Below are 13,153 nucleotides of genomic sequence, written 5' to 3'. Positions count from 1 at the left end.
ATTAAACTCTTTTGAAAGAGCACAGTAGGTTCTATTTTAAACCAGGTGATGTTTAGCTTCTGTGGGGAACAGCTGTTCTTAGAATTCAATCTTCCTTCATACCTCACAACCCCCCCCCCCCCCCCACACACACACACACACACAGGACCAAGTATGAGTGCTCTATCAGAGAAGAGACCATTATTCTTAATAATTCATATTTGAAAAAGGAGGATGAAAACAGAAGTTCCACTGAATAAAATAGTTTGCTGTGTATTCTTGTCTCCTAACTTCAGGGGCCAGCTGTACTGTTAGAGGGGGCAGCTGTACTGTTAGAGGGGGGCAGCTGTACTGTTAGAGGGGGGCAGCTGTACTGTTAGAGGGGGCCAGCTGTACTGTTAGAGGGGGGCAGCTGTACTGTTAGAGGGGGGCAGCTGTACTGTTAGAGGGGGCAGCTGTACTGTTAGAGGGGGCCAGCTGTACTGTTAGAGGGGGGCAGCTGTACTGTTAGAGGGGGCCAGCTGTACTGTTAGAGGGGGGCAGCTGTACTGTTAGAGGGGGGCAGCTGTACTGTTAGAGGGGGCCAGCTGTACTGTTAGAGGGGGGCAGCTGTACTGTTAGAGGGGGCAGCTGTACTGTTAGAGGGGGCCAGCTGTACTGTTAGAGGGGGGCAGCTGTACTGTTAGAGGGGGCCAGCTGTACTGTTAGAGGGGGCAGCTGTACTGTTAGAGGGGGGCAGCTGTACTGTTAGAGGGGGCAGCTGTACTGTTAGAGGGGGCCAGCTGTACTGTTAGAGGGGGGCAGCTGTACTGTTAGAGGGGGGCAGCTGTACTGTTAGAGGGGGCCAGCTGTACTGTTAGAGGGGGCCAGCTGTACTGTTAGAGGGGGGCAATGGTACTGTTAGAGGGGGGTGGTTGTACTATTAAAGGAAGCAGTTGTGCTGTTAGAGGGGGGCAGTTACATTAAACACTATTGTTGTCATAGGGCTGTAGTTTTATTCACTGCCTTGCAGGTATTGGAGGCAAAATGCCACGTTTGTAATTATTCAGACTACGTTAAGGAATAATAAATATAATCTGCAATAGAGCATTGACTTGTTTAAATTAATCACAATTGCCATATTTATCCAGTAGCGACATGCCAGTTTACGAACACATTAGGTATAGGAGGTGAAAGGTGATGTTTATGGAAAAGAGTGGCTGTATCAGTTACACCCACGACAACAACAACATCAGCATAGCGCACCGCAGCACAGAACACTGTGCACTATATAGGCAACAGATGTACATGTTAATCATCCTCTACCCTAAAACAACTTCTAGAATTAAGTGTCTTTGCTGTTGGCTGCCAAGCTTTAGAAAGGATTGAGCTGTGCATCGGATTCTGAGAACTGCAGACATGGGTCAAGTTTGTTTCTTGGCCGGGCGGTGTGACTAATCCTTCCCCTGAACCAGAGGACCTGCAACGTGGATGAGCACATTAAACATAAAAAAACAAAACGCGCCAGAGATGTCCTCATCATTTCGAGTGGGGCCTACGCAGATTTACTGCGGCACTAAAGAGTCAGGGAGTGAAACTATATTTCAATGGAACCTGGGTTCCACGCTTCGTCATGCCTCTCTCACATTCCTCCGTGTGCGCGTGCGTGCCTGCTCCGAATGAGCAGAGCTCGTTTCTGAACACAGGGTAGAAGAATTGGCAGCCTGCCAACTTCATTAAAGGCAGGGTATAAATATATGTTGTTGGGAAGCACTTTTTTTTCCACATTTGCTTAAATTAACTGCACATCTTGATTCTAACCAAAAATGTTCTAAATGTTTGATAGTCAAATTTGATAAATAGGATATATGTGGGCGAAACAGGAGTGTAATAATCACAACCAATCATTTAGTTTGGCCCAAATGCAATGATTAGACAGGCTACTTGTCTGTCTGTCTACCTACCTCCCAGCAGTAGTCATGTGTTTTGGGGGAGGGGCTTTGAAGGGAGGGGTGTTTAGTTTTGAACCCTTTAGAACTTCTAAAAACAGGTGCCTACCCTGTCTTTAAAGCAAACACGAGGCCTAGCATTGTTGCAGAGTCAGAGTGACTCATCCAGCCAAGAGGAGGAGAAGGATGGATAGCCAGCTGTGGCCGCTGAAATGGCCCAGTAATTACATCAAGTCACATTGAGTAACAGGAGAGAGGGAGAGGGAGAGGGAGAGGGAGAGGGAGAGGGAGAGAGGGAGAGAGGGAGAGAGAGAGGGAGGGAGAGAGAGAGAGAGGGAGAGAGAGAGGGGGGAGGGGGGAGGGGGGAGGGGGAGAGGGAGAGAGAGAAGGCTGAACAAGACGACCCCTGGGGGACGCAAATATGGAAATACTGACAGAGACAAAGGTGGTGTGTGTGTGTGTGAGAGAGAGAGAATGCCTGTATGTGTGTGTGTGCATATGAGTACAGACAGAGAGGGAAGCCTTCACGACTGTCTGGCAATTCATAGTAAAATCAATCTAGAACCTTCTTCTCATCACCTCTGCTCCTGACGGACAAGAAAGAGTGAGAGAGAGAGAGAGAGAGAGAGTGTGTGAGAGTGAGAGTGAGACAGTGCGTGCGCATAATGATCATTTAGGCCCCCGGGGGCCGACCACTGGTACTGTACATGAGAGAAGAGGGTGTGAAGAACGTGAGCGTGAGAAGGATGTATGTATGGGGAGATGTACCGCAGTGTGAGGAGGGGTCTCAGTCAGACCCCGCTCCTCCTGCTGTCTCGCCCCTCGCTCAGCCCTGGTGGGATGCAGGAGCAGTCTCCGTTCCCCTCCTCAGTCAGTCACAGCTGACCCCTGGGACCCGGCCTTCAGCGCTGACAGCCTGTCAGCATCTTCAGTCGGGTCAGACAGAGTAGTCAGCCCCCTGCGTCGACCTGGGGAGACCCCACAGGGTGTCACTGAGCCAGAAGGTCAATCAGACTGCCCTGTCTCCTGGGGTGTCTGGGATGACGGGGCGATGGAGTGTTCGTTCATTTCTACTTCCTGTGCCCCCCCCCCCTCCTGCTCCCCCGAGACCTAACTTGCTTCCTTCCACTTCCTTCTTCATCACCATGACGATGCTCATTCAGGAAATCAATGCGAAAGCTGCTCTGAGATGTGTGGATTAGATCCATCTGCTTTGTCATATTTATTTGTATTTAATCCACACAAGCGCAGTATCAGGCACAAGCATTCATCTATGGTGAATCCAAAGAAGATCCGTTTCAAAAACCACATTCCGCCAACTTCACATTGAAGGTTCTGTCGTGATTCCTTCTTCCAACTGGTATAATAAGTATAAGTAATCACGTCAATATGTTATCCTCCATTAAACCAAGTTTGTTTACCAAGTTTGGTTCCTCCCCTGTTGAGTATTTAATTGGTGACCAGCTAATCTCAGTTGACCAGCTGGTGAGTCATGTTTGTTGAGTTCAGCACACACACTATGGGCACCTGGTACTACTGTCAGCCTGTATGAGGAAATCCAACCTTACTGTGGGGACGCTCAGTTGTGGAATCTCAATTAGTGTCAGTGCAGCTATGTTATGTTGTACAGACTCCTTCATCCAGCCTTAGAGATTGAGAGAGAGGGAGAGAGAGAGCGCTGGAGGGAGGGTGAGAGAGAGGGCGATGGAGGGAGGGTGAGAGAGAGGAAAGGAAAGAGAGCAATGGAGGGAGGGTGAGGGAGAGTAAGATAGGGATGGGGGGCGTGAAGTCTGTAAACCACTGAGGAATCTTAGCGGACTGAGCTCCAGAAATAGACGTTTTTAATAAAATCTGATGAGTCCGTCAGATAACAATAGATCTGACACTAGATGTGGCTCAACACTGAGAATTATTAAAAAGTTTGTCAAACCATGTTTTTTTTTTAATACATTCCATTAAAACTCCAGTTGATCAGACGTATAAAAGACAAAGAGAGCTTGAGAGAACATTGCTGTCGGCCATCTTGGCCGTTCTTCACGAGATCACAGAACCTTCCGGTGTCTCTGAGAAGTTTTGGTTGAGAAGACAAGCAGGGGCAACACTAAGCATTTCGGGCCCTGTGAAGAGATGGCGTGAAAGCGACACACCACACGGTGTTCCCATTGCAGAAGAGAAAGAATAAGAGAGAGATGGAGAGATAGAAAGTGAATGTCTGTGTTGGTTGTGGAATGGGGTGCATGTCTTCACTGACAGCACTATTTTCAGACTTTGCCTATTTCTGTATGGAGGAGGAATTGTATAATACATCATGTGTTGGTGTGTGCATTGTGTGTGTGTGTGTGCAAACGTTAGGAAATGCTGTTTGTTGTGGTAGGTCTACGCAGCCTTGCGCCAGAACTATAATTAGTCAACATGACTTACGATTGTTGATTCACTAACCATTCAAACGAAGAGAGTCCGGGACTAACACAACTATCCCTCCTTTCATGGCATTGGTTGGACATGGCACAAATCTGTCCACAGTAAAGTATGCTCTAGTGTACGTGGTCTGAGGAGGAATTGTAGAACGAAGAGAGCAGTTTTCCTACTGGGAAGGTAAGAGAATGTCTCGCGGTCATGGCAGATGTTGCAAAGAGCACTTTGACATGTCGCCGTATCAAGACTCCACCTTGTGCCGTAGCCTGCCGGCGTTCTGATCCTGCGGAGCTGACGCGTGCTGGATGAGTCATGTCTGGCCAGGCTGCTTGTCAAGCTGGGATCGTGTAGGTAGAACCTCTTAACGTGCCTCGCTAACACAAGATGAGTTACATCAGCTCTGTGTGATGTGTGAAGGGAGGGGGAGGGGGGGGTGAGTTTGTGTGTGTGTGTGTGTGGGAATGTGTATGTGAGTGAGAGTGTGTGTACGTTTGAGTGTGTGTTTGTGCGGTGTGGGAGTGCGGGGACACGTCGAGACAGACATTAGCATACTGAGAATGTAACGTGAAAACAGGACGTCTCAGAAACAGAGAAGCACCAGATGACTCCAGCTTGACAGTGTTCCACTGAAGGTCCCAGTCTCCCAGTCCATAGGAAGTTCATTACACATGAGTCATGTCTCCGCTCTCCCCCTGGTGTCAAGGGCTGAGAGGTCTGCACTGGCATTAGCTGTTGGGTTGGGTGAGTTGGGGAGGGTTGGGTGAGTTGGGGAGGGTGTGTTTAGGGGGGAAAGCAATGCTATCATGAAATAGCATTGCTTAGCAACGGCATAAACACGGGCTGAAAGGATTGACAGGTACAATGAACACTTGCCCTTACCTGCCTTACCTTGACCGATAAAAGGGATGGCTAGCTTGTTTACCAACGAGCTGGAGGCAGCATTTACATATCGTGGGAATGCGTGAAAATCTCAGGAAAGCTAACCGTTAACTCATTAGCATGCAATGGTGGTTTCAGCCCGGCAAGGGTAAAGCACTCAGGAGGAGAAGCAGGAGTTCTGTTAAGGTTATCAAAACTATCAGAGCACACATCGGCTTCTCAGAGAGACAGATATGGTAAAGACCTATAGCAGCCGTTATGGTGTCTGGATGTGTAATGTAGTAGCTTGTGGGCACCATGGTAGCCAATTAAAACTCAAGCAAAGGATGTGTGAGAGAGAAGGAGGTAGAGAGAGAAGGAGAGAGGGAGAGAGAGTAAAGCTGTATTTGCTTTGAGATGTTGATGGGCGTGTGTGTGTGTGTGTGTGTGTGTGTAAAGCAGCCCCTCATAGACTACCAGATGGCTCTGTTTCTTAATCACGCATGGGTTACTTAAGCATTAAACAGTAAATCCCTGTTTGCTCAATACAGCCATGGGGGCCTACGCCCCCCCCCCCCCCACAGCATATCTCAGCGCCACCCTACTCATCCTTACACATACACACTCACCCACGCACACAAAATACACACCTCCAGACTAACATCTCAACAAAACACATTCAAACTACTTCACTGTAGATTCGTGAGCGGCCTTATTTTATATTGATGCTCTTTGAAAAAACAAGGTATTTTCAACCCAGAGAGAGAGAGAGAGAGAGAGAGAGAGAGAGAGAGAGAGAGAGAGAGAGAGAGAGAGAGAGAGAGAGAGAGAGAGAGAGAGAGAGAGAGAGAGAGAGAGAGAGAGAGAGAGAGAGAGAGAGAGACAGACAGAGAGAGACAGACAGAGAGACAGACAGAGACAGAGACAGAGACAGAGGTGTATCATCATGCAGCCGTTCTTGCCTTAATGGTGTAATCATACTTTCACAGGCAAACAGCCCCTGACCAATTGTAACCTCACCCAGTCTCCTGCTAGTAATCCTTTTGTTCCTCCCCCCAGTTGGTGACAGGAAGGGGTGTCATCAGGTCACTACAGGAAGCCTCTGTTGGGGTCCCCCTGCCACTGTGCAAACCACCCTAAAGGCCCACAGCATTTCCAAGATGGGAGAAAGAGATGTTATGTTCTTGTTTCAACGATGAGTCACTCACTAATTTATTTGTTTGGTTATTTACAGGGAAATGTCCCTTGTACTACGTCGCTCTGGATAAGAGCGTCTGCTAAAAGACTAAATGTAAATGCACTACGAAGTCAGTTTGAACTGTTCTGCTCCAAGCCTGGAAAACGCAATCAGCTCACAGTGCAAGATTCGATCGAAAGGTTAGAGATTATCATTACACTCAGTGCGGGGACAAGGGACAGGGAGTAATCCCATGTAACACGTCCCAGTGACATGCCCTCGCTGTGGTACAGATAGAAGGATATACCATTTTCATTATGTTAATTCCAATTAGCATTGAATCAAAGTATTCACTGTTAAATTCAGTGTAGGGCCTACTGTTTCATTGATCGCATAGGACTGTGTCGACTGATGGACGGTCGTGTATATGGTCGTCTCCGTTTAGCCAGGGAGGTCACCAGCTCTCTGCTGTTGGGCTCTCTGTGGCTGGGGTGAAGAAGGATGTCTGGGTCAAGATGTGTTTGGGGCTGTGGTTCGAATGGAGACACCTGAGCCAAGACTCAGTAAGACCTGCCTCTGTTCCTAGCCTCGTTCAGTGTTCTCTAGGCCTGAATGAGAGCTGACGGGACAATCAAGAGAGCACATGCATAGGGTGACCAGACGTCCTCTTTTAGCCGGACACGTCCTCTTTTCAAGACCTAAAAAATGCGTCCGTCAGGGATTCCAAAATCGTCCGGGATTTTGCCTCGTTGGATATTCGTGTTTCTCTGGGTCTTTCACCAACTAATACGCCCTTACAAGTTCAGGAAATGGTATCTCCCTACGTTCCACCTTCTTGCGCTTGTTGTATCCTGATCTGAATGGTTTCACTGACTTTGTTATCTAACAAACTGGACTCGGCGCCCTCTGCTGTACAACCAGCGTGTCCCATAGCAATGTTTATGTGAGTTTACGTGCGTTTACAGTAGCATAATATTGGCCGGCGAGGCTATGATTGGAAAACGGGACTGGAACTGTCCCGGACGGAACAAATCAAAATCACCCATAAATCGGGATGTCCCAGACAAATCGGGACGGTTGGCAACCCTAGACTACACGTCCACACACGAGAGATGGTTAGTAGTACAAATACTTATTTACTGAACTTAAGTAGCCTAGATTTTTCTCCATGGCAACATTGCTTAGAGTAGTAGCATATTTATGTGTAATACAGCACATTAAATATTTCTGCGGAAACGATGGCTAGTATCAATTTGAATTCACGCCCACGTGGCCCCTAGGCCATTTACACGAACCGCTTGTATAGCCTATGAACTCTCTTATGGGACGTCTCTTGTAGTCTCTCGTTTTCAAAAAGAATGCGAAATATGTTAACGCAACAAGCAAGCTACATTTCACTGGATACAGACTGCCGACTGTACATTAACTGACTATTCTTTAAATAATTAATCTACCAGAGAACGAACTACAGTCACAACTGGGTGGAACTTTGCGGCCGTTGGTTGCCTGGTAGCCAGTATTCTTACCAGTCTGTGTGCATCAGGCTCAGGCTCGAGTCGCTACTCACGAGCTGGGCTCAAGCAGCGCGTGCACTGCTACAACTCCTTGTGTATTGCTGGCCGTGACAGTCTCTGTTCTGCTCCTGCGGTCGGAAGAGATAACTGACAACATCGAGAACTGTCTTTTTCCTCCATTCGTATGAGACTGGTCGTGAATGTGAAGCAGAACTGAAAGATTTAATTCACCTCATCGAAACTAACGACTTTGTAATCGTATATTGACAGAGTGGAACAGCACACCAACGAGAGATGTGAAGAAGACTCGGGTTATAGCTGGATGTCTCCCGAACAAGCTTTTCGTTGGACTATAACTGTACGAGGAGGACTCCAGACTGCTTTGGAATAACTGAACCAACGGACGTCCACGACTGGAGCTCGTTAAAAACGTGGAAACACATTTTAGACGTTCTGGTATTGTCCTCATTACTCAAGGCTTCGGAAAGATCTCTTTGTCACCCCACGCGAAACAGTGGATCAATTGTACACAAGGTAAAAGCGCGCTTAGATAGTTTAGCATTTAGGCGACACTAATTATCTCTCCGTTATCCTTTATTGCCGTTGAAATGGTTAACATAATCGGAATTCTAGTCTGCTGGTCTTCCATATTCATCTAAGAAGCGAGTTAGCCCATGGAGACCCGCTTCCTTTGTTAACTTAAACATGCGTTCTGTGATGGGCATCTCCTGGAAACACGTTCGACTACATTTTAACTTCCCGTCTATTAGACGAGGCTTCATAGTGGTGTTTTTATGTGAACTCTGCGATTTTTTTTTTTTACCGAGTTAACCCGGTCTGCAAATTAGATTAATTCGCTTCCTCGTCATTTTGCCTATAGACTAGCCTACTCTCTGCGTGAGTTTTTAATACTAAACCAATGTTGACAATGGACTTGAAATTACTTCTATATCACGTTGTCAATAACACAACCTTTCAGAAAGGGGGGCTTTCATCTTATCAGTTTGGCCCAAACTCTGTCTCGTTTCACCGTCCGAAGGCTCTCCTGCCAGGCTACACCTGACTCCGCTACACCTTGAGGCTCGATGTAACAGCCGGTCACCGCGCTCCTGTTGCACTGCCTGCCAGAATTAAAGGCCGTCTGGTAAATCAATTACAGTCTGTCTGAAGGTTCAACAAACAACTAGTTTTGACATCTCTCCACTAGCTGCTGTAATGCATTGACAGTAGGAGGGTAAGAGGCACCAGAACACAGGTAGTTGAGGACTCGGCTTAGTGAATTATAGTAATTAAATGCTTAAGAAACCCACTTAAATACATCTTGTTTCGTCTGTTGACCATTTAGCCCCTAGTCACCCTTTCTCCCCCATTCCAGCTCATCGCCTCTCTCTCTCTCTCTCTCTCTCTCTCTCTCTCTCTCTCTCTGTAGCTCTCTCTTTCTCTCTGTGTGTAGCTCTACCTCTCTCTTTCTCCATATCTCTGTCCATTTCTCTCTCTCCACCCACCCCTTCCTCCACACATCCCTCCCTCCATCTCTTTATCCATCCTTGTGTGTGTGTGTGTAGACACATGGTGAAAGATTGCCAGTGGCTGTGAGCAGTGTCACATGTTCAGTAGGTGTGTGTGTGTGTGTGTTCAGTAGGTGTGTGTGTGTGTGTGTTCAGTAGGTGTGTGTGTGTGTTCAGTAGGTGTGTGTGTGTTCAGTAGGTGTGTGTGTGTTCAGTAGGTGTGTGTGTGTGTTCAGTAGGTGTGTGTGTGTGTTCAGTAGGTGTGTATGTGTGTTCGGTAGGTGTGTATGTGTGTTCGGTAGGTGTGTATGTGTGTTCGGTAGGTGTGTGTTCAGTAGGTGTGTGTTCAGTAGGTGTGTGTTCGGTAGGTGTGTGTTCGGTAGGTGTGTGTTCAGTAGGTGTGTGTGTGTGTTCAGTAGGTGTGTATGTGTGTTCGGTAGGTGTGTATGTGTGTTCGGTAGGTGTGTATGTGTGTTCGGTAGGTGTGTGTTCAGTAGGTGTGTGTTCGGTAGGTGTGTGTTCGGTAGGTGTGTGTTCAGTAGGTGTGTGTGTGTGTGTTCAGTAGGTAGTGTGTGTGTGTTCAGTAGGTGTGTGTGTGTGTGTTCAGTAGGTGTGTGTGTGTGTGTTCAGTATGTGTGTGTGTGTTCAGTATGTGTGTGTGTGTTCAGTAGGTGTGTGTGTGTGTTCAGTAGGTGTGTGTTCAGTAGGTGTGTGTTCATTAGATGTGTGTTCGGTAGGTGTGTGTTCAGTAGGTGTGTGTTCAGTAGGTGTGTGTTCGGTAGGTGTGTGTTCGGTAGGTGTGTGTTCAGTAGGTGTGTGTGTGTGTGTTCAGTATGTGTGTGTGTGTGTTCAGTAGGTGTGTGTTCAGTAGGTGTGTGTTCAGTAGGTGTGTGTTCAGTAGGTGTGTGTTCGGTAGGTGTGTGTTCGGTAGGTGTGTGTTCAGTAGGTGTGTGTTCAGTAGGTGTGTGTGTGTGTTCAGTATGTGTGTGTGTGTGTTCAGTATGTGTGTGTGTGTGTTCAGTATGTGTGTGTGTGTGTTCAGTATGTGTGTGTGTGTGTTCAGTAGGTAGTGTGGCAGCAACAGCAGCAGAGCGGGGAACCATCAGTCAGCTCTGAGGTGTGGGCCCTGTCTTGCCAAGGCCACCGGCTGAACGAGCACCTGATTTACTGTACATCACTCTCCACTAGAGATCTATTCTGTGTGTTTGGACAGAAAGAGAGAGGGGAAGAGGGGCGAGACATGGAGAGAGAGAGGGGGGAGAGAGAGAAGTTTGCTGTGTCTTCAAAGATGTCCGTTTTTTTAATGTGTATGTGGCATGATCTGAATACAGAGTTTCTTTGGTCTTTGGAGATTTTACTGATAAAGAAAAGATGGATGTGTGTGTGTGTGTGTGTGTGAGAGAGCGAATCATCAGTTAGACCTACAGTCGTCTGGCAACCTCATTAATCTCTCCGGGTGCTCTGGCTGGGATGGAATAGCCCGGGTCTGGTCCATCTCAGAGACAAGAAATAAACACCCAACCAACACCTGGTGCCCCAGGCTTGTGTTTAATACAGCAACACAAAGCACAGCAGGAGGGATTTACATTTGGTTTGGTTATCATCCATAGCATGTATCGAAGAAGGTGATTTTGTTTAGAGAGTAATCAGGGGAAAAGACTGAGAATCCTGTACAGACACGAGGCTTACCTCCCTGGATAGCTTGATCCATAGACATTACTAAAGCAAGGATGGGGGGTAAGTGGTTTGATGGAAGCTAAAAGAAGTCTTGGCTGATGAGATGATAGGATAATGATCGGAAGGTACTCATGTGGAGAGACTGATGAAAAGAGCTTTCTGCCAATCGGACTGATTTGTCTTCGCGTTAAGACCTCTCGCAATTGTAATGCTGCATCAGAAAATGACTTTCTGATTACTAGCCTGATTCCCTAACCGCTCAGCCATCTGACTCCCCTAATTCAAATGTGAATGTGCATGTGTTTCATATATGTTTGTGTAAAGACAGTCTGAATTATTTCCTAAGCGGCCCCTTATAGCAACTCTGTACTACCGGGAAAATGTTTGGGGACCGACCGATCTTCACAGCGGCTATAAAGCTGCTTGTCGCAACAAAAAATGGTGTGCGATTGTGTCAGTAAGCTAAGGGTTGGGGTCCTTACTACAGAACAAACTGTATGAATGTACTCACGAGGATGACATGCATATGCGAACACACAAACATTGACAAAGACACTTTCGCATGCAACACTGTCATCTACATAATTTAGTGAGTTAGTTTCAGTGAGGATGAAAGTGCTCCACTGCGAGTCATCAAACCCAGCCAGACGCTGTCACCAAGTCTGTGTATTTCTCTGTGGCTGGAGGAGTGTGTCTGGAACATTCCCATCATCACCAGTAATATAATGTAACGGTTTGCTTTCAACCGTAGGAAAAGTCAGGGGAATAGTGTTTATTTTTTATAAAGCCTCGCCATTTTGGTTCTCGTCAACTGAGTAGCATCCTTTAGCAGTTCTCGCCAGTGGTCTGCCTCCCATTAGCAAACCTGCCCCCTCCTCCTCACATCCACCCCCTGCCCCACCTGGCTCCACTCTTCGTGTTAGCCTGTGAGTGGATCACAAACGGAAATAAAGCTTGAAACAGGAAGAGAGAAGAAATAATATTCACTGTGTGTGTGTGTGTGTGTGATAGGTCAAGGTGAAGTCAACTCCAGAAAGAGCTCTCACCGCCTGTAATCAGACACAGGCTGTCTCTCTGCTTCTGTCTCTGTAGATCTCCCTCGAGGAGAGAAACTCACTGGCCGCTGCCAGAACACATCCAGCCTGTATCAGTCTTCTCTCTCTTCTGCACTTTCTACCTTTATGTTTAACATACTTCATATGAATGTCTGACAGAAGTGACTGCGGGCTTTTGGCTGTTGAGGATGCGGATGTGTTTAACGTGATTGGCTATTTGGGATGCTGGGGATCTTGTGATTGGCTGGAGAGAAGAGGAATCTCCCTTGCAGGACCAATCAATAACACCCCGATGTCACCAGCCTCATTATGTAATGGGCAAACAGTCAATGCTATTGATCACAGCTGCCAACTTGGGCCTCAGCCGTGAATTGATTAACTCACGGATGAAGCTGGACATGTCAAGTGTGTTTCCGTGTGTGCGTTGGCATAATTGTCTGCGTGTTTGTGTGTGAGAACGTGTAGGCTTGAGTGTCTGTGTTTGTTCAGTTGTCAATCAGCCTGTCTGTTTTTTTCCTAATGCAAAGCAGCAAGAATCCAATTTAACACGGTTGGGATGGTGAGGAACATGCTCATGTGGCCACAGGGAACCGTTTAAACAGCCAATTCTGATTCCATCTCTCCAGCCATAATGGAAAATAGCTTTTCTTTTCTTTCCTCTCCCCCCCCCTAATACTAACTTGTTTCTCAGGGTCTCGAGCGAGTAATTGAAAACATATTTTCACTTTCATATTAGTTTTTGTTGTTTTTTAGGGTAGGTGAAGATTATAGAGTGCTGTATTAACATCCATTCATGCTGTGGTGTTAACCCCGTTACCTCCTCACACTTTGTGGATCCAATCCACTTGTTCCTCACCGAGCTAAATCTGAAAACAGAAAAAGGATGAAAGAGAGAGGGGGAACCTCGCCACTGATGTTTTAAGACTCTTTTGGTGTAAAAAACAAGTGTCCTCCCAGGCCTGTTTAGGGTTAGAGCAGAACACGCATGTGGTCACCCTGATGGGATATGGTGCTGACCCCCTGACGCTTCCTCCACGGTATG

General features: G+C 47.1%; 1 protein-coding gene across 2 annotated transcripts in view; it reads left to right on the top strand.

The window, feature by feature from the left end:
* pde4ba (phosphodiesterase 4B, cAMP-specific a) overlaps positions 1–13,153 on the top strand; it is a 112,503-nt gene that overhangs the window by 1,484 nt on the left and 97,866 nt on the right. The window contains exon 1 of one of the 2 annotated variants that reach the window (XM_084692424.1): positions 7,996–8,405. The exons of the other annotated variant lie outside the window; for it this stretch is intronic. The gene's annotated coding sequence lies outside the window, so the exon portion shown is untranslated. Of the gene's footprint in view, positions 1–7,995; positions 8,406–13,153 lie in introns of those variants that run through there. 2 annotated transcript variants of the gene reach the window in all.

This window comes from Hypomesus nipponensis, chromosome 26 (genome assembly GCF_054491055.1).
Source record: "Hypomesus nipponensis isolate SF chromosome 26, ASM5449105v1, whole genome shotgun sequence".
NCBI lineage: Eukaryota > Metazoa > Chordata > Actinopteri > Osmeriformes > Osmeridae > Hypomesus > Hypomesus nipponensis.
Note: the sequence above shows the minus strand (reverse complement) of the source record. Positions and strands in the feature narration are given on the sequence as shown.